Here is a 22,905-nt window from a genome sequence, read left to right on the forward strand (position 1 = left end):
AAAACAAAAACAAGCAAGCATATGAGAGGACGAAAATATCTAACAACTTTTTAAACGTAGCTATGTGCCGTTACCAACCTGCTGGTCCCCATCCGTCATCCACTCTTTCTGCCACTGACCACCTTCTCAGCACTTCCTCATCAAGTTCCTAGTTCCCTGAAGAGATCTAACTCTCTGGAAAAGGTCACATAACTGAATGCCAAAGCCCCAAATGGTTAATTTTTGACAGCTCTCACTTTTGCAGGAGAAAATTATGCAAATAACATAAAAAGAACAGATGAAAAAAGTCATTTGCATGTCTTGAGGGTGAGAAAATTCTCATTGCCAGAGAGAAAGCTGACGACTGTCCTCTCACAATGATCCTGAGTGATATGTTCAGCACTTTTGTTTTTTTCCAGTGGGTCTCACTTGGGACATATGGCATTTCCTTGATGTGTGTGTGCGTGTGTGTGTGGGTGCGTGTGCTTGCGTGTGTGTGTGTGTGAGAGAGAGGAAGAGCGAGAAGCTATATCTACACTGTGATATTTATATATATCTTAGAAAACCCTCAAATTTCAGTAGGCGAATGCACTAAGTATAAATAATAGAGAATCCGTTTGCCTTATACATTCCCAAATATATTTTTAAAGTATCTCATTAAAATACAAGCTCTTGATGAAACTTTTTGGACAAAGTAAAACTTCAGGGTAACTGAATTGCTGTTACTAAGACAGGTACTCATCCTACTCTGAAAACGGAGACAGCCCTGCAGAAGCCCCAGGAGGAGATGGGGCTGTAGCCTCCCATGCAGAGGTCTCTTGCTCCCTCAGCTGGTGGAGGGTGACAGCCGAATGTGAAGAAACCCAGTCAAACACTTCAGGAGAGGGAGAAGGATTTTTGCTGCTGTAAAGCAGAAACCCATTATCCAATTTTAGATTGGCATGAGAGTGTTATAGTAGAAAAAAGGCTGCTTAAATTGAAGTAAATGCACCTTGAGCATAAATTGTAAAAATAAGAAAATGTAACTGCTAATTTCTCCTGAGAAGATTCCAACTAGTCTTTAACACAGTACTTGTAAATAACAGTGGGATAGATTCTAGGCCTCTAATGTGTAGTTGGTCGTGCAATTAAAGCACTCCGTTTCTCATATTGGTCTAAGTCCCATTCTGAGGATCTTAAACTGTGAACTATTTTAAAAACTTATTAAAATATTAAGACAGGGCTTATTTTCCTGAACCCTGCCAGCCAACCCGCAATCATCACCACCAACTAAAACAGGTGTACACGAAACTTTGTGCCATAGTGGATGGGTTCTATCTGGAAACTCCAACTCCATGAGACTGCCCTGATGACATTTCCAAATAACCAGTCTTTCTGTTCTCATAAAATCCAGAGGTCTTTCAAAACCCTGAATGGTTTCTACAGAGAGTATGATGACTCTTCAGTAGTTTTTTTAACTTATGTTGGGACACTAATTGATTTGTGAAAGTACACACATGAAGAACAAAGCAAAATAAGACTATTTTGTTGGAGGAATGAGGGGAGACCATAGTCAAATGAAAATAACAGGTACTGTCTATTACATGCTTGCTATGTAGTAAGTGACTGGCATGCACTTCAGCTATAGCTATCCATGAATCCCTTAGTCCAATTCTGTTAAACAGACATTATAATATTTTATTTTTTAATTAATTAAGTTAGGGCTCTAAGAAGTTAAGCAAATTTACCAATGTTGCATAGTCAGTACAGAAGAAACCCACCACTAAAAGTCAGGTTACTGTAACTATAAAATTAACAAATATTTGGAAGTTCTCAAATGCTAAAACTGATCAAAACCCTTACTTCCAACAGAGTGGGAAAATTTTCTAGATTTTATGACTCACAAAAATCATTTTCACATTTTTAAAAACCGTTTTATAACTGATAAAGTATTGTAACAGTTCTGCTATTAAAAGTTATGTATAAGTTAGCAGAAAATAAAATTCACACAAAAAACTTTAGGCTAAAAAATAGATTCCATCCAGAGCTTCCAAATATATAATTCCATTAGCACAAATTACTCAATTTCAAATTTTTAAAAATCCCTTCTGCAATTCATTTGCTCTACCACTCAAATATAATAATTATTGCTTTTTTAAAACAAGAAAATAGCTCCACTCTAAGTAAATGAATATCTCAAGAACAGTCACAAAAATATATTAGGCCAAAATTATGATGATTTTTACTATCCTAGTTCTCCAAGTGGCATAATGTAATAGCAAAGCTCAAATGTGCTAGGGAGCTAAAAAGTTTATCTCTGATTTGTTCATGCTTTATCTACAGGTTTCTTAAAAGTCACATGAATCCTATCATTTCATATGGCTCTTTGAAATTCTCAGACACATCCATAACTTTACAGAGAAGCACTGTGACCACACTCTTTCAAGATGTTTAATAAAAGTTCCATCTAAAAATAAATGATGATAACGCAAACTAATGCAACATTTAAACTTTGCCAAGAACTTATTCTCTCATTTGATTTTTATGGGAATCCTGTGAAATAGGTTACCATAAGTATTTTTCTCATATTTTAGTGATGAGGAATAAAAAGAGCAAATGAGTGTCTTTTGGTGTTTGAGAGTGGAAAACCTAATGTCTTCCTTTTCACATAAGTCGTATTGCTCCCCACTATGTCGAACAAATATGTTTATCTGAGTCATCTTGTTGTCAGAAAGGATCTTAAGTGGATATATAAACAGAAGCCAGTCTTTCTTCATTTACTTAGGTTTGTTCCAAACAGTAAATTGTGATTGTGATTTATTGAAGAAAAAATTACTCTGAGCTGACAAGGAACTTGTGATTTATGTATACTGGAATAACAACCCTTAGATTTCCTACAGACTTTTCCTGATCTTGGCTATTATTGTTTAAATTGGGGATATATGAAGATATTTCCCAAATATTAGTCTTATGATTCTTACACAAATAGAATCTTGCTTCTGTATACCAATGTAGATTCAGCTATTACCTCCCTACCACTGTTTGCGGTGGTTTATCAGAACAGACCTTGAAAAATTACTGTTAATTATTTTAAATGGATATATAAATACATATACATGAACAAGCCACCTAACTAATAACAAACTGATCTTGCAGCAGCAGCATCAAGCTAATACTATCACACAGAGGTTTGCTGAATGCTAACAGATTCTCATGTATTATACATATTTCTGCTTATGTCTAAATCATGGAGGCTGAATGACTAAATTCACCAGCCTTCAAGAGAAATTTTTATTTTTGATTCTGGTTTCACGCACATATACTCATGAGTTTAAGATAAGATGAAATTTTAGAAAAAAAAGAAAGCTAAACTGGATATCAGAAAACTTAGACTATAGTCAAAATTCTAGCAGTGAGTAGTTTTCTAACACGAAGCCATTTAAAAAGCTTCTATTTAATAATTTCATTGGAAAATTTGAGGAAATTAAATTATATTATCTCTAGGATTTCAGTCAGTTATGAAAATATATCTACTTGACTAATAATTTGTGATGTTCTTTCTACCTAATTCAGAAATAATCAAGCAATTAAGAAGGAATTATTGTCTGCAAATACATGTTTTCTCCCTTCTCACACCCTTCCGTGCCCCAAACAACTTATTTTGTACTATAAATAACATTATAGCAAGGATGTGTTGATTTCATAGTTCGAGTAATTAAAATATCAGCCAGAAGTTATTGATTTGAAATTGTAAATGGAGTAGATAAAAAAATTGCTAAGGTCAGGAATATTCTTTAAATGTTTTAAAATAATTATAACTGTTTCTTTAAAAGGTCATGGTTATTTTATTGCAACTAGAATGGATGTTAGCCATCCTCTTTATTGTCCTGATCAGTAAAATTAAAATAAAGGTAATTTAATTAAAATGATTGAGGATTATCTTAAAATTGGAGAGCATACTTAAAGAATGGACATATAATATTAATATATTTCGTGTTTTTAAAAGCACATTTCCAATTTAGTAGACAATTATTTTAAAATAACAAAAAAGCACAGTGCATAATTAAAAGAAATGAAATGGCTTTTGTAGACATAATTGCTTTGCATTTTAGACCTTTCCTGATAGCTCTGATGTATTCTATTTTGTATCTTTGAGGTATGACTATGAAGTTCAAGTAAAATTAAATAAATCATATGTAAAACTTTAAGAATATTAAACTCACTTTCTACTAAATTCACCAAAAGATACTAAAAATTAGTAATGACTAGAGTTATACATATAAAACCCAAACCAAACACATTTTTAGCAATGATTTTAAAATGCCATTAAACAAATGGACATATAAAATAATATTAATGAATAATATTGCTCAATGGAAAAAAAATGTTTATTTCCTTACTGAGTAGATAGGTTTACCCTTTTGGAGAGTCAGAAAGGCAGTGGTAGGGTAGAGTGGAATGTGGAAAGATCTGGAAGCACTAATGGGACAACTAGTATCAAATGAATTTCCTGTTCACTAAAAAAATTTTAGATGATGAAAATTCTGATTTAGATTTTCTTATTAATTCATAACTATTTAACTATATATTTAATTATTTAACAAGTTATTTCTACCACTGAATACCTATTAGAATAGTTAAAATCAAAAAGAAAAAAACCTGTCATTACGTCAAGTGTCAACAATGATGTGAAAAACCTATAACCCTCATACACTGTTCATGGGAATGTAAAAGGATGCAATCACTCTAAAATACATTATGGTAGTTTTTTAAAAAGTTAAACGTATGCCTATCGTGTGATGCCGCCATCTCGCTCTGAAGTATTCACTCCAAAGAAAAAAAAGCATATTTCCATTCAAACAATTAGTCACAAATGACTGATTAGTCACAATGGCTCCAAACTGGGGAAAAAAAGTCCGTCAACAGATGAGTGAATAAACTGTGGTACATTCATAGAATGGAATACTTCTTGGTAATTAAAAGTAGCCAACTACTAGTACATGCAACAACTGGACCACAAAGTGATTATGTTGATATAAAACAAGCCAGAAACAAATATATTACTAATATATAATTATATTTCTGTAGAATTAAAAAATATGGAAATTTATCTGTAATGACAGAAAACAGGTAAGTGGTTGGAGGTGAATGAAGTTGGAATGAGAAATTGCAGAGGTTACAAGAAAACCCTTGGGACAATGGAAATGTTCAGTGTCTTGATTATGACGGTGGTTTCACAAGTGTATATATGTGTCAAAACCCATCTAATTTGCACGTTAAATATGTGCAATTTATTGTATATAAATTATACCTCAATAAAGTTGCACAAAACCCTCACATCTTTCTCATTTCTTCTTTAATAAAACAGAATCACAATTAAATGTTTAATAACATATTATATCCATAATAACAATCTATATGCCTTTAATTCTGATTTCTATTTTCTAAAGAAACCGCATTGAAGATGGAATAAAATCACCTACTTTATATTTCTAACAGTTTCTTAAATTGCATAGAGCATTTCCCATTCAATCATATTTTAAGACAACTTTAAACTTAATGTCCTAGTATCTATCCAGATAATAGTTCAGTAAAATTTTATATAGAGAAATAAAGCACCATTTCAAATCAAACAATGATGGCTATGAAATGCTTAATTACTTTTTGACATACATATATCATTGTCCATTTGTTCTTAACTTCTCCACAATGTGTATGGCAATATTACTCTAGCCTATCTTCAGCATCTATGACACCGCAGATAACACTAAATTACGAAAAATTATGGGGCTTTCTCAACCTCTAAATGCATTTGACAGGCATGAAGATGAAAATACCTTCTATAGCATCATAAAGATCACATTGTTATAGAGTGGCTCTAAACGGATCTTCCTCTTCTTATTATTTACTTATTTACGAAATTGAACTTTTTCTTTGGATTTCATGGTGACTGTATTAACCTCTGAATACCATGTTTCATCCTCCTCTCAGTTATACTGACTGTAATGCCCAGTTTCCTCTCATGTCAACTTGCTCTTTTTCACTCTCAGCAAAAGTCAATAATTTGCTGCCACTTCATAAGGAATAGGTAACTGCTATCTGCCTTGCTGACTTTATTTCCCTTATTAAAATAATTTAAACTCTCTGCAGTAATACAGGGTTTTAACATACATCAGACTGTTGGTGAGAAGTATGAAATAACACCTTTACTACCTTCTGTACATCAAATATATAGATTCCAGTTTTTGTAGTAAAGGTAAAATAATGGTAAAAATATCAGAGATTTGGGTAGTTCACTGCCTAGGATTGCAACGACACACCAACAAAGAGCAATTATGAATCCTTGGGCTCGTTGTTTCACGTTTGCTTGAGTTTTCTTAGATGAAAAAAGGTGATAAAATAGTATGAAATGAATTAGTGCAGATGGAGTAGTAAGATTAAATGAGTTAGTATATACACACTAAGAAGGTAACTCACAAATGAGCTACCAGTTATAATTATACCAGCTATAATTTTTAGTCAAAATGGACAATATATAAACTATGTATACCTACAAATAAAACTTTGTTTTAATTGTAATGATTATGTCCAATTGGATGCAGGCTTAATGTATATCACCATTGTCTATATCATGAATCCGTGAGGATGTTTCTACTAAAAATGTAAAAAATGATACCGTATGTTTTTAGAAGGAATGTTAAAAATATAATAACAAAGTGATGATGGACATATACAGTGCTATATCTCAGGAGAGCAACTTTGACATTTGTAATAAAATGGCAAGTGTTTGTACATGCATATGTGTGTGTGCATGTACATAAATTGCATAAATTGGGTAATTCTATAGATGTTATTGAGAAAATATTGTGCATTGCATCATTGTTTATAATAGTGAGAAACTGAAAACACTAATGCATTTTATTGATTAGACATAAATATGAGTCCCATAAACAAATGCATCTGTCATGTTTTAGAAATATATTTTTGAAACACAAAAGTTTTCACATTATTTTTATAAAAAAGTAGATTACATCCCAACATAAGCCTGTTTATATATACATTTTTAAAGGAAGATTATTCATCATGAGAAACTAAATTTTTTTTCTTGATTGGCGTTGTCATTTTGGTGGTTGAGTGATCATTTCTTCCTTGTTTATAAGAAGTGTAAGCTTGAGAAAATGAATAGAAGGGATAATCTTTCTTTAATTTATCTCTTCTAATTCCAGTGCTTTTCTGCTTTGTATAAATGTTTATATATACAAAGGAAGAGGAGAATAAAATTTAGATAGCTACATAAAATTGAGGTTTAAATATTGTGAATTAAAAAGATACCTGACTTCATTCAAAGTGGATACTGATTCTTTCACAGATGAATTTCAAATGTCATTGGTGGTTGCATGAACAGAAATAGTGCAGTACCAATGCCTTAGGGTTGACCAGTGAGACGAGCTATATTCTTATTCCCACTTCATCCTTTCAATCAAAATGGGTACAAACCAAGAAAACTGATTCCAATCCCAGAGAGAAACAGGTCATCTACTGTGTAGAGTTATGGCTCTGAGAAGACACCTTAGTTAAATATATATATATATATATATATACACACACACACACACACACACACACACACATATACATATTTTACTACTGGGCAAAATGCCTCCCATGCTTTTGAATGATCTGCTTTTTACTGTTCGATGTATTTACAGGGTCTTTGTATTAAAGGGGTTGAATCTGGCATTCATGCTGGGCTTTGTAGTAAAAATAGATAAAAAGATTACTTTATTTTGTTTAGGTTTTAATCTGTTAATTCAAAATTTTATTACAAAATTTCAAATACAAAAACTAGAGAAAACAGTATTAATAGACACATATGTTCTTGTCGCCCAACTTCATCATTTAGCTATTCTTGGCCAGTTGTGGTTTGTCTATATTCTCTCACTTTGTCCACTGACCTTCCCTTGGATAATTTTGAAGCAGGTCCTAGACATTATATTATTCTATCTATAAATGTGTCAGTGTTGTATAAATGATAAAGATAAAAACTGATTTCTTTCTTCTTTTTTGAAACATATCCACAATATCTTTATCACTGGTGTTTTATTTTGCTTTGACTCTAAGTGACTTAATGGTACGCACCTTGAGAATTTAGTCTTGTAGAATCTACTAGATTTATGAACTTGAGCTGCTTTCATGCTCCCGCTAGTAATATAAAATGTTGATATTATTTTATTGCAGACTTCACAAAGAGGTTAGCTGGCCCATAACATCTTAAATTGATTCCAGAAGCTGCTACCCCCATCCCCCACGTCCTATTGATAGTGGTCAAAAACAACATCTAAAGATATATTATTTATTATAAAGCTTTAATAATTGATATGTCACTCATTTGATCAAAAGAAACTTCAATAGTCCCCAGTTGCTTATTGGATAAAAATGTAAATTTCTTGTATATAATTCAAAATTCTCCTTGATCTTCCTGTAAAGTGATTTCCTACAATTTCAAAGATGAAAGCTGATCTTTTTACTTTAATTGTTATCAGAATATGATTTTTCAGCATCTCAGTTTTTATTCCTGAAGTTTGCCTGACTTCTTCCCAAACTCCAATATGTGTTTAAGTACAAGGACCTATAGTATTTGATGGCTCTCACAATGTTTAATGTAAGTACTGAACATAAAATAGTCACTTAGTAAATATTAGCTGAGCAAATGGTATAATGCCCTATTGAATAAAGTATTGGCTTTCCATAAATGACAGGTGTTCATCTGCTTCATCATTTTACTATTCTGTTTAAAAGCAGCACAGAAAAAAAATCTTTGGGGAATTAGATTTCCAGATGCTTCTGCTCTGCTTAGGAATATGAGAAGCTATCACAATTTACCACACCAGAACTATTTTCATTTAGTAAAGTTCTCTCCAAGGAGCTACAAACGAAGGACCATTTATCTTTATCTCATGGAATTATTTTTCTTCTGTAAAGACCAAGAATTAGGTTCTTGATTTCTGGCAGAAAACACTAGTCAGTTTGAGGTGCCTTTTTATGTTGCCATATTTTATAATGACAAGCCAACTTTTCAGTTTAATTAATGCTTTTCAATCTCACTGAATTTGTACTCTTCTTCACTTAAAGAATGAGTTATTTTTTTCTTTTCTAAAATTGTCATTTTATTTTTTTACACATTCTAAACTCTTATGGACATGCAAATATCAAAATCATATATTATTAATAAACATTTCTTGACAAAATTAATATTTCATAATTTATATCTTCATTTATAATTAAAGCATACAATTTATTATATTAATGACAGGACAAACATACTTTCAGTTGGTTGTAGGATGATGGATTGTGGTAAAACTAAGTTGCTATACTCTTACTAGCTTTAATTAAGAAAAAAATTAGATAATTAAGAAACTCACTTTAAAGCAAGATGAGTTAGTAATAATTTAAATGCATAAAAATTCCAATAAGAACAAGAGTAACCCTTTTGTAACTAATCTGAAGTAGTTCTAATTATTCAAGAACTATTACAGTGCAAACTTTTGTTTCATTTCCAATACTTACATTTAATATGAATTTTTTTTTCTGATGAACTTGAATTGCTTTTAAAGGAGCAACTTGAGAGAAAAATTCAAGCTGTTTTGAATTGAAGGTTTACATATCATTAAATGGACGTCTTAGCTAAGGGTCTCTATAAAGACTGTCCTCAGAATCTTTTAGTTCAGTATATTTTAGAAGAGTTAGGGAAATAGGCTGCTTCAAAGCAACACATGTGTTAAAGTTCTGGTGTTTTGGGGATTAATCCTTAATGCTAAGCAGGTCTGCAGTTTGGTAGCAAGCATGAATGACTCATGGACGCAAATGAGTCCTGAAGCTGGCTGAAGTCAAGATGTCTGTTAAGTTGCTCTATAATGAGAGGTGGCATAATATCTTGCGCATATAGAAGACATCAAGAAAAAGCAGGTTGATCACGGTCTAAGAAAAAGATGTGTTTGATTTAGTCTAAAAGGGTCAGTCTTATTAGGAATTTTTGCTGGTTTGGTTCACAGATGATGCAAGCCTAGGAAGGGGCTGCACCATTAAGTCAGTGACCTAATCGATGATGGGAACGCCCAGTAAAAAGATTTCATGGTTAACTTTTACATTAGACATCCCCACTGTTGCTGTTATGCAAATGAGATTTACAAAATGCATACAGGACTTGGGGCTTTCTTATGACAGGAGATCTGTTCTAATCTAGAGTAGGACTGGCCCACCTAAGCCTCCATGCAGTTGCTCCTCAGCATTCTCAGAATATTGGGGAGCAGATTAAGTCAGAAGAAGGCAGCCTTATTAGTGTAGGAGAGGACTGTGAAAAGCTGCTGTATCTATGAAAGCTGGGCCGAGAGACAATATCCTGGTGATAAACAACATGGTACCCAACGAATAGAGCATGGTCAGGGTTGAGTATCATCAGGGCAATTGAGCCACAAAGAAGGTTAATCCCATAAGAAAGACATTCTAGAAGAAACCAGGCATTATCAGAAAAAGTATCACTGTCACTGAGCAATAGAGGCAGATTTCCAGAAGAGAGGCAGGTAGGAAATAATTGGGAACACAGGGATCCTGCCAACAGCTACTTAGCAGAGCCTCAGTTCTTGCATACAAGTGAGTAATTGAAAGTTTTCTAGGTAGAGTAACCTTAATTATCTTAGGGCAACTTTCCATAAATTAAGTGTTAGGAAGTGGCTTATCTGGAACAGAAAACCAGCAATTCCTCTAGATCCTGCTCTTTGAAGTCAAGCCCTACAGGTACTCTGATTCCATAATATGTTCTTTTTATACTGTTATGTACTTTTCAAAGAGATTTTGCCCACATTATTTCCTTTGAGAACGGAAGTAGTATTTAAGGTGAGCAAAATCATATTATGTCCATTTTACTGACACGGAAATTGAGGCTAACATAAATTATGATATCAACAAACACAAATTCTGACCTCACGCAGAAAAGAAGCAGGTGCATCCTGCATGAGGTCACTTGGATAATAATTTTAAAAACGATAAACTGATCCCCCATTGTTCTGTTCTTTTGTTGTAGATGTTGACAAACTTCAGTCTTAAAGGACGAGGTGACAATGTTTTAGAATTTGAGGCAAAAAAGGTAGAATTGAGGATAGTATGTAGGTACTTATGCAGTTTTTAAAAATGTAGCCATTGAAATATGTAACATCTTTGTTTGTGAGTCATACAAAAACAGGCAGACAGTCATATTTGACCCATGGGCCACAATTTATCAACTCTGAAATATAGCAGTACTGACTTGAGTCAGTTGTTAGCAATATCAATTTAACAGTGATTAGTTGAATAGTACATCTCTTTTCCTCAATTAAGTTGCATTTTGTGTATTAAAAACTTACATGAGTTTTGATTTACACATAAAAATTATAACAAACTATAAATATTTTATTCATAAAATATTATATATTAAAAATAGTATAAAATATTTTCCCAAAAGTGTATCTCTAAACTTTATATACATTAATGTGTTTATTTCAGTTAAAAACCTGTCAAATGCAAACCCTTTCAAAAAGAACTTTATCGTGACTCACAGTAAAATTGATTTATATTTAAGTATTTTTTTCTCCATAGCAAAAATTTGTGGGTTGAAATAACGTCATAATATATCTTATAGCTTTTCCAAGAATCGACCAAGGCCACTCAGATAGCTGAAATCTTTACCATAACGATTCGGTTGCACCGTCTGTGATATTCCCAGACAACGATGACTTTGTGACAATTTTAGTGATTATATTTTCTTAGAATGATGTAGACAGGATGCTAACGTTATAAATATACAATAGCATAGCTCATTAACATGTGTTTTCCTCAGAAAGAATTGGACCTAAACATGTAAGCTTTGGAAAAATGTTTTGTATTCAAATATAAAGGGAGATAAGTCATTTTGTGCTTCCCAGTTTTCCAGGCTTTCATAGTCTCCCTGGATAAATGATGAATTGAAGACATTGTCAGCAATTATTGCTAATACAACTGAAATGACATTAAAAATCACAAAAAATGGTTAGAACTTTGCCACAAGCTTTGAATATTTTTTAGTTTGAAAATTATAAGACAATTCTACTGTTTTTCAGAGAAACGTTTATTGATGAAACATTTTTGTAGATAAATGGATAACCTTTTCTTTCTCCTCTTATTTTTACTCTTCTAAATTACCTAGAGAAAAGAAAATGTCTATTTGTCATGCTTTGGTTGTGATATGTGAATTGCAGTGATCTTGGGAAGGCTTGATTTCAGGGTCCGTGTGAAAAACAACAGATTCACCTTAAGAATCAGGCCAACCATAAAAGTTGGGCCTTTTTCTCTGGGCAATCCCAGCTGAGACACCTAGACACTCACTTGATTAAAGATTTAAGAAAACTTTCTGCAAAATTCCCAAAGGGAAAGTGAATCATTTATCATGTTAACATTAAATGCACAGTGGTTGGCCTCCAACAATAACAACAGCAACAACAACAAAAACTAAACATCTGGAGATCAGGAGTATAACATGAAACAATATGGAATAACACCATCAGACAGAATATTCATGACCTCCAGTTTGGAAAAAAGAAGCTAGACACCCCCTCTAGCTACTTTCCCACAGTCTTCCCTTTTCTCTTTTTTTTTTTTAACATTTATGTAGAAGTTCAGGAGTTTTCACAATTGAGTAGAGCAGCATGAAATACAAGTGTAAAGATATACTCTGCAAGGGCGGACCTCTCTATTCTCGGTATCCTGTCTGCGTTTGTGGGAGGCAGAATCCTAAGATGTTCCCAATGACCCTCCCTCTTTGATAACAGCAAAGGAAATTTTGCAGATGTAATTAAGGTTATGGTTAATCATAAGTAGGGAGATTATCCTGGTAGTCCTAATTTAATTTAATGCACCCTATAAAAACAGTGTTTTCTCCAGTTGGGGGCAGATGAGCAAGTCAAAGATTTGAAACCAGAGGGGATGCCACTGGCTTAAATATGGATGGTGGGGGGAAAGAACCAGAAAGTAACCTGGTAATATCTGAGAGAGACTCCAAGCTGACAGCAAGCAGGAAAATGTGGACCTCTGAGATCTTATAACCCTGGAAACTTAATTCCGCTGATAACCTGAATAAGCTTGGAAGCTTATTCTTCATTAGAGCTCTGACTTCAATATTTTGATAGCCCAATCAAACAGAAATGTGAGATAACAAATGGGTGTCCCATTATGCCACAGTTTGTAGTAATGTGTTACACAGCATAAGGAAATGAACACCGTGTCCACTGTAAGACATTTGAGTTTCTCCAGCATGCAGAACACATTTTCTTTCTTGTTGTATCACAAATGTTTAGCATAATATCCAGCACATAATATATAAATGTATATTGGTTAATTATATGAATGCAGGGGATGCCACAAAGGGCCTTAATCTCTGTGCTTTCACGGCTTAGAACTTGCCTCCTTCTTCACTTTTTGTTATATGTTGCCTCAATATAATGGAATATGTTGCCTCAATATAAACAAGAGGGGATGCCACTTGAACAAAGAGTAAGATAGGGTACTCCCAGTTTTTAAGATAATATTCATAGATGATGTTTCGGCAATACTACGTGTATTCTTATTACATTTTAATTTTTGGCATGTGAAAAATTGTACAAGTTAACCTGTCTAGATTCATCAGGACTAGGGAAATTATGATAATATAGAAAGCCTTCCTAATTGCATGACACTGGATTATAGAGGAACTAGACAGACACAGAATGGAGTTGTCCAGAAGTCTGGGTGCTCTTCAATTTGTATTAATCCCAGTCTCATAAGTGTTCTACCATAATGAAGGAGACAAAATATATAAAACTAAGGAAGTGGAAGGGGGTCGCTAGATACTCAGAGATCCCGAGGGTATTGAATCAGATAAATCAGTTTTCACAGATAAAGTCCCACATAAGTTGTCTTTTAAAATAGAAACATGTCAATAATTACTCAATTTTGAACACTTGGCAAATAATTTGGCAAATAATTTGTTTGATTTTTTCAGGGCTTTCCCCAGTATTTCTTAAGGTTGATTAATTCACAAATTACTTATAGTGGGAACTTTGAACACCAGCTACACTTGAAACCTTAACTAGTATAATTTAGATCCCTTGAGAAAATTATCTTGCATGAGAAACAGGGCATCTCAGAGCAACAGACCTTTTCTACAATTATTTATAATATATTCTCTTTCATATGTTCAAAACACTGGGAAACTTCAAAGATATTAAAACAAAACCTGTGGAAAGTGCGTGATTCTCTAGTCCTCCAGTTGCCTGCATTCACTTCCCAACCTTAACACTTCAGTGGCCATAATGGCCCGAGGAGGCTGTGTCTAAAACAAGAATCCCCTCGTCATTTGGAAACAGAGTAATTCCAGTGTGGTGACATGGCACACTCGGATATGTTTTCGTATGTAATGTGAATGCTTTTGGATTGTCTTAGATCAGGATGGAGTTCACGTTCATCACAATTCCACACCTGTCACTTTTTCCATAGGCAGTGCAGATTTAGACAGTGCTGGGATTTGCTCAAGTTTCAGCTTTGCTATTTAATAACTGCAAACTTGGGATAAGTTATTTCACTTCTCCAAATGTAAGTTTTAAAATTTGTAAAATGAGGATATATCAGTAACTACATTTAGAATATTTATGAAGACGAAATGAGCTAATTTCAGTAATGCATTCAAGATAGTATTATTAACACTTAGTTATTAATAATGGTACCAATTATTTACTAATATTATTAATAATATAGCTTTACTAATTAGCAATATTATTATAAAACATAATGCAAATATAAAATATTTGAAAAAGACATTGGCCAAATATGACACCGCAGCAGCATATGGTATGTTCATATGCCACCTACCACAAATTTCAGACTATGGTGTGTATATAAGTGTTACTTTTCCCCCTGCTATTTAATGAGACTATGAAGCTTTGCATAATTTTTTTGTAACTATGTTAACATTTAGTAGTGGATAAAATATGTTTCTAATGAAAAACTGTAGATTACCTCTCTGTATATAAATGTTTTCCTTTTCAGTTCTGACAAAAATATGTAAACAGATGAAGAACTCATTTTTTAGAAAAGAATACTATAAATCATTTACTTTCCTGACATCTGATAGCCAAAAAAGGAATTCAGCTCGATACCAGGTAGTATGTATTTTTCTCATGAGACTGAGGAATTCTGTTCTGCTCTCATTAATGAAAACACAAGCATGATTCAAATTAGCCTGAATGTGCCCTGGAAACGCATAAATCCCTTAATCAGATATGAGAGAGGAAGGCTGGTCACCACCTCTAAATGCCAAATTTATTATGTTCTAAAAAAATTTATTATTTCTTCTAATTAAAATTATAGCCTCCATAATGAACATAACATAATTAAAGATAAAATAAATTAATCAAAGAAGCGCCTTTTGTTTCACTACATTAAAAACCTGTTCTAATAGTTACATTAATAAACCTGCTCTTACATCTCCTCAGAAGGTGTTAAGTTGTTAATAATTACAGGTACTATAATTGTTCAAGTGAGTAGATATCCTCCCTTCAAGTGAGTATATCTCCAACCAAAGCCACTAAAATACTTTGAAGAATTTCACAGCCAAATTCATAGTAGCAATTATCCCAACATCCACTCCCAGTAAATTTACAAATCCCTTTTCTTCTTTTTTAGTATATTCCGCTGTCAGTGTGAGGAAATTTCTCCTTTTTAGTAATGGTACTTAACTTGCTCCCCAAATTATTTATATTATGATGGCTTTCATTTCCATTCTTTTGAGTAGAGATGGATACTTATACCCATTCTTCTATTTAATCATCTTAATATCACTTCTAAAATCAAGTACACGTGCAATTTACTTTGTTTTTTCTGCCTTTTACAAAAAACATGACTAGACATTAAGTCTAACATAAGATTTTGGGCCCTGTTACTCCAGCCTGGGCGACAGAGCAAGACTCCGTCTCAAAAAAAAAAAAAAAAAAAAAAGATTTTGAGACTTGTTGGCATAATGCTGAAAAGGCACAAAAGTAAATTCAAATCACAGAAATTAGATGAATGCTTCAGGTAGATTGCCAATCGTTCAGTTATTTGGTAAAAGATTATGTATTGTAATGATGTTTATGACATCAGGAAAGTAACTTCCCCTTAACCTGTAAACTTTCGAGTATTTTTCTCCAAATGATTCTAGGCTATCATTTTTTGCTTCTTTGGGAACTTTGATTTACCTCAAATTTCAAGCCCACATCTAAAACGCGTGTCCTTGTAGGGTTTACCATGTTCCATCTGCAGTTTCTCCTGCACTCCGGATACTCTGTATTTAATGTCCTTTGAGTCAATAATCCCAGAGACTTGAAGCCAGAGTAGCTGACCTTTTCTAATTCATACACACACACACACGGTACACGCTTACACATTACTTTATGAAATAAAGTACTTGTTACTTTTTTTATCTTTCCAGGTGACACTGTGAAGATTATTAAATCAGTGACAAATGGCGTCTATTAATCAATAGTGAGAGTAGGACTCTGCTGCTATAAAGAAATACTGATTAGGAAAATTGATTTGAGACAATTATTTGGCAATTTAAAAATGTAAAAATACATAGTTCAACAGCATATAGGTGTTTTGTATGAAAAGCTCAATTTGTTAGTAAGTGTATGCAAACAAACCTACATCTGCCCACTCCCCAACATATTCACCAAAAAAAGAAAAATTGAAAGGAGACAAATTACTACATTTTATTCCGCACATTTTAAGGACAAAAGGAAAATTACTGACAAGCTGGGAAAGGAAGCTTATCTATAACTACTTTCCAGTACCACACAATACATAATATCATTATTTTTCTGGTATCCTTAGCATTACATAAGAACTGGGTAGATTGCCCTGCTCATATTCTCACCACTGCCATTCACAACAAAATGTCTTCATGCCAAATGAGTCTTTGTTTTGTTTGCAATTTATTGTCAAAAAAAGAGATGTCATAATTTTTTTTTTTTTTTGACAGAGTCTCTCTCTGTTGCCCAGGCTGGAGTACAGTGGTGTGATCTTGGGTCACGGCAACCTCACCTCCCGGGTTTAAGCGATTCTCCTGCCCCAGCCTCCCGAGTAGTTGGGACTACAGGTGCACGCCACCATGCCCAGCTAATTTTTGTATTTTTAATAGAGATGGAGTTTCACCGTGTTGGCCAGAATGGTCTCGACCTCTTGACCTCATGATCTGCCTGCCTTGGCCTCCCAAAGTGTTGGGATTACAGTTGTGAGCCACCGTGCCCAGCCCATAATTCTTTAATCTCCAAGATGATGCATGGAGGAAGACGTTACAAAGCATTTGCAGATCTCGTCTACTTCCTCCACCCTATGGTAAGAAAAGGGTATAATTCTAACTTATGTTTATCAGGCTTACAAACGATGAAGATGAAGGAATAGCAGATAGTAAGTCACACTAACATGGTCAGATTAGGGTGTTATTTTACTGTTTTCAAATTACAATGCCATATTCTTGTGATTTAAATTGCAATGTGCACAGAATATGGAGAAATAGGACTATATTCTTATGCTAATGATTCTGATGACACCGGCAATTGTATTAAAAAATAGAACCTATTTTATGACAATCATGAAATTTTAATCTTCAGTTCCTCTTTCATTATATTTTAATGTGTATTTGTGTTATATCAGTATGCAACAGAGTTATCTAAAAATTAACAATAAAGAGAAAAATTCCCAGTTTACAATAGGGATTATAGCTTATAAATTAGACCAAGGATTTTGGATAAAACCACACATATTGGCTCAAATTTATTCCCACCTCTGTGGAGTGAGATATTGTTAAGCACAGATTACAGAGAATTTATGAAGAATAACTATGGTTTTCTTAATTATTTTAATGATTATTTCCTTCTTTCTAATTTAATGGGTATTCAACATACTGTTTATTAGGGGATTTTATATTTAATACTATTAATAAAATTAAATGAAAAAGATATATGATACCATTAAAGTAGCAAGTAAGAAAAATGCTAGTGCTAAAATAACTCTTTATTTAGTAGGTACCAAGAGATACAAATGAAAATCATATTTCATGAGGTAACTCTTCTATTGAAAACTATTAAACTATGAGGCATATTTATCTCTTCCTCCCTGTAGAAGTATAAACACAAAGCACGTTTTTAAATCATAAATTATACTCTTTATGGGAAATTAAAAATGACTTCCAAATAAACACAATAGAAAAACTGCAAAAATTCCAAAGCTTTACCATATATGAAAACAAAACTTTCATTTCATCTGCTCAAATTGCAATGATAAAATCAACCATCATTATGAATGAATTATCTATATAGCAATCTAAATAATTACTAAATAAAATCTTATTTCATGGAAACTTATGCATGAAATGCAATAAGGAATTTACATTGTGCATGAAGAAACAGACACGTTTCTTGGAGAAGAAAGACCATAAACAAGAATACAACTATTTTAGAAGATATTTTATAGATTCCCTAAAATATTAATGAAGGTTTTTTTATAGTAGCCATTTAAATATAATCTATAAGGGTTAGTCATTTACATTCTTAAGGATCACAGAAATATGCTGTTTTATCACATTTCATATATAAGTTTCTATTAAATAACTAAAAGGAAAATTTACTATTTTATTTTCTATTTGTTATTTGTGTGCTTAGTTTGTATTTAATCTTAATAAACATATAAAAACAATTTTCTTGGATTTTGAAACAATAGAAAACCCCTCCTAAAAATTTTAAATGTTTTCCTAAGAACTGTATGTAACAATAGTATTTTTTTAAAAGCTATTTTGAAGTATTTCTTAGATCAGCTTGAAAGCAATTTTGAGTTGTAAAACTATATGAGCATTATGCCTTCTAAACATGATGTTAAAATAAAAATTCTCAGAACTAAGTGATAAAAAGTATTTAGTAGATTTACTTTAAATGCTCGTATTTCTTACTACTAACTGCATAATTAACACAGAATCATTGCATCTAGCAATGATCTTTGGGATGACATCATTGATGTCAAAAGAGTGGTTTATTAAGAAAATATCAGAAACCTTTAATTCTGACTGTTCAATGAAATGATTCGATATTGAAATATGGTACTAGACATGATTATTTTAATTTCCAGAAGATTCTAATACACTGAAAAAAACATGCTTCATCATTATAGTTAAGAAAGTTTTTCTCTTTCTTTCTCTCTGCGTTTAACTTTTAGCACTTACAAGCAGTTTTTAATACTGATGAAATTTAACTTTTAAATCTTTTTCTTTTATTCATTCTCTCTAAGAAATGTATTCTGTCCCAAGTTGCTAAAGTTTTCTCTTGTTTTCATTTAAATGCATATATTTAAATGAAAACAGGAGAAAAATATATATATATATAAAATAGTTTATATATATTTTATCTCATTGGATTGCTTTGGTACCTTTGTAGAGAATCAAATAACCATATAATTGTGGGTCTATGTCTGGGCTTGGTGTGCTATTCTTTTGATATATTTGTATATCTTTACTCGAACACTATACTGTCTTGATTATTATAGCTTTCCCTTTACTATTACTTTGCTATTTTAAAAGATTACTTTTAATGATTTTAAAGGTTGTTATCAACATTCTAAAGCCTTTGGATTTCCACACACATTTGCAAATCCACTTGTCAATTCATAAACATAATTCTGCTGGAACTATAATCGGAATTGCATTGATCTATAGATCAATTTAGTAAGAATGGGCATATTAACAATATTGAGTCTTTCCAAAATAAACTGATCATAGATACATAGACAAGCAAAAAAATACATATATATATAGTTAAATTTCTACTATAAGTAATATTGGGATAATTCTGTATGTGACTATTTTATATGAGATTTAGGTACCATGGAGGATGGCTAAAAGGAAATCTTGCTCATGTAAAAGGCCCTGAATGTTTCAAACAAAGTCTAACTCATTGGTTTGCTCCTTTGTCCAGTAAACTGGAAGCATCATCTCAAGCTCACAGTTTACTAACAAAAATGTCATCAGTAAGTCAATGTTACTGCTTCTTTACTGTTTGATATAAAAATAAAACAATATTAATGTGAGTGATCAAACACCTCTGAAGAAATGTCATTTCTTCAGAGTCAGAATGGTGTTTTATAGAGAGACTCTCCTAAGGTACAGTATTTTTGAACAACAGGAACAGCAGCATTTTATCAGTGCCATGGCTATATTTTTGATAGTGAATGACATAAAGTTGGACAAGGGAAACTAGATAAGGCCTATAAATTTCAAGACAACCCACAGAAATATGACTTGTATTTTACCAAAGTTTAGTTGGCACTAAATTAGTTGACAGTTTTTTGTCCTATAGTCATAATTTGCCCACTTTGACGTGCCACCCAAGTGAGAGTATTCCACCAATAGAAATAATGATCAATACATAGTCCCAACAGTGCAATTTATTATTAACTTACTATGATCAATTTGTATTAGTTTATACAAAACAAAGGGCTTATGTGTACATTTTCAAAGTCTGACATGGAAAAATTATGAAGGAAGTAAAAAATACTATGACATTTGTGAATTTTCCTCCTTTTTTTAAAAAAAAATAAATCTATAGGCTTTCAAACTCATTTGTCTGCAAATATCTTTTTAAACATCACTTTTTGAATATCTAATTAAATAATGCTTACAACATAGTAAACAAAAAAATGAAACAATAAAACAAAACATACAGAGGGAGCTATACCTATACTGCCTGATATGGTTTGGCTGTGTCCCCACCCAAATCTCAACTTGAATTGAGCTCCCAGAATTCCCACGTGTTGTGGGAGGGACCCGGAAAGGGGGGTAATTGGATAATGGGGGCCAGTCTTTCCTGTGGTACTCTCATGATAGTGAACAAGTCTCATGAGATCTGATGGTTGTATCAGGGGTTTCTGCTTTTGTTTCTTTCTTATTTTCTCCTACTGCTGCCATGTCAGAAGTGCCTTTCACCTCTCACTATGATTCCGAGGCCTCCCCACCCATGTGGACCGTGAGTTCAATTAAACATCTTTTTCTTCTCAGTCTTGGGTATGTGGGGTTTTTTTTGTTTTGTTTTTTCAGCAGCATGAAAATGCACTAATACACTGCCTTAGAGCTATATCTATCCATATATCTATGTTTCTATGTATCTATATATCTTTATATGTGAATGTGCATATATATATTTATGTATGTATGTGTGTATAGATATTTATCTGTCTATCCATCTCTGTTTATCTGTTTATCTATATTTTGCTTTTCTAAGAAATTCACTAAACTCAGATGCCCATAAAACACACAAATGTCAATATAAAACAGAAAATCATAAATTAAAAATACTGACAACTTAGAATACGATAATTTCCTTCCATTTGAAAGACAGGTGGACTTTTTTTTGTTTTACTAAACAAATGTTTGTACAAACCAACAAAGTCCCACAATTCAATTAAAAACCTGATACAAGAATTATACAGGTAGTTCATGGTGTGTGAGTGAGGCACATTCAAAATAGCTTACAAGCATGTGAAATAATGTTTGATTATCATAAAGAAATAATATCTCATTATTTACACATACCTGAATTTTAGATAATCATCTTGTTTATATGCTATGTGATTTGATTTCACTTGTCTCCTGACACTTGAAATCTCACTTATAAATTGTGAAGGACAAATAAATGTAAGCATGTATACCAGGTCGAAATACATCAGTACAATGTGGAATGTCATGTGATAATATATACAGTACATAGAAACAGATTGATAATGTCAGTTAAAAAAACAAATTATATGGCCAGACACCATGGCTCACATCTTTATTGCAAGCATTTGGGAGGACAAGGCAGGGGGATCACTCGAGGTCAGGAGTTCAAGACCATCCTGGCCAACCTGGCGAAACCTTGTCTCCAGCAAAAATATAAAAAATTAGACAGGTGTGGTGTGGGCACCTGTAATCCAAGTTACTCGGGAGGCTCAGCAGGAAGAATTGCTTGAACCAGGGAGGTGGAAGTTGTAGTGAGCCAAGATTGTGCCACTGCACTCCAGCCTGGGTGACAAAGAGAGACTGTTTCAAAAAAAAAAAAAAACCAGAAAACCAAAACAAAACAATATTTCTCACATAATATTCCTTCAGATAAACTCTAGTAAACATTAATTTTGATATTATCTTTCTAATTTTAGAATCCTACACTAGACTAAATAACAGCAGGTCTAAAGAACATATGGAAATAGTATAAAAGAGTAGCAAAAAGAAAAATAAGGAAAAGTTCATACAGTCCTGCCTCACTTAACACTAGGGATATGTTCTGAGAACTTCATTGTTAGGCAATTTCTTCGTTGCGTGAACATCACAGTGTGTACCACAGAAACCTAGACGGTGTAGCATACTACACACCTGGGCTATATGGTGTACTCTATTGCTTCTGGGTTACAGACACCAACAGCATATTGCTGTACAGAATAATGTAGGCAATTGTAACACAATGGCAAGTATTTGTGTATCCAAACATATCTAAATACAGAAAAGGTACCGTAAAAATACAGTATAAAAGATTAAAATTGGCATGCCTGTCTGGGGCACTTATTATGACTGGGGCTTGTAGAACTGAAATTTGCCCTGTGTGAGTAGTGTGTGAGCAGCGAATGAATATGAAGGCCTAGGCAATTACTGTACACATGTGGACTTTATAAATGACGTACATTTAGGCTACACTAAATTTATACAAAATATTCTTCTTCATCAATAATAAATTAACCTAAGCTTACTGTAACATTTTTACTTTATAAACTTTTTCATTTTTTGAACTGTTTGACTCTTTTGCGATAACACTTAGCTTAAAACACAAACACATACAGCTGTACGAGAATATT

General features: G+C 32.9%; 1 protein-coding gene across 4 annotated transcripts in view; it reads right to left on the reverse strand.

Moving 5' to 3' along the window:
• Positions 1-22,905, reverse strand: part of CDH12 (cadherin 12) — a 1,137,841-nt gene that overhangs the window by 483,704 nt on the left and 631,232 nt on the right. The window contains exon 1 of one of the 4 annotated variants that reach the window (XM_063664682.1): positions 79-373. The exons of 2 other annotated variants lie outside the window; for them this stretch is intronic. The gene's annotated coding sequence lies outside the window, so the exon portion shown is untranslated. Of the gene's footprint in view, positions 1-78; positions 374-22,905 lie in introns of those variants that run through there. One more of the 4 variants, XM_063664680.1, reaches the window with a different exon arrangement.

Source organism: Pongo pygmaeus, chromosome 4, assembly GCF_028885625.2.
Source record: "Pongo pygmaeus isolate AG05252 chromosome 4, NHGRI_mPonPyg2-v2.0_pri, whole genome shotgun sequence".
Lineage (NCBI taxonomy): Eukaryota > Metazoa > Chordata > Mammalia > Primates > Hominidae > Pongo > Pongo pygmaeus.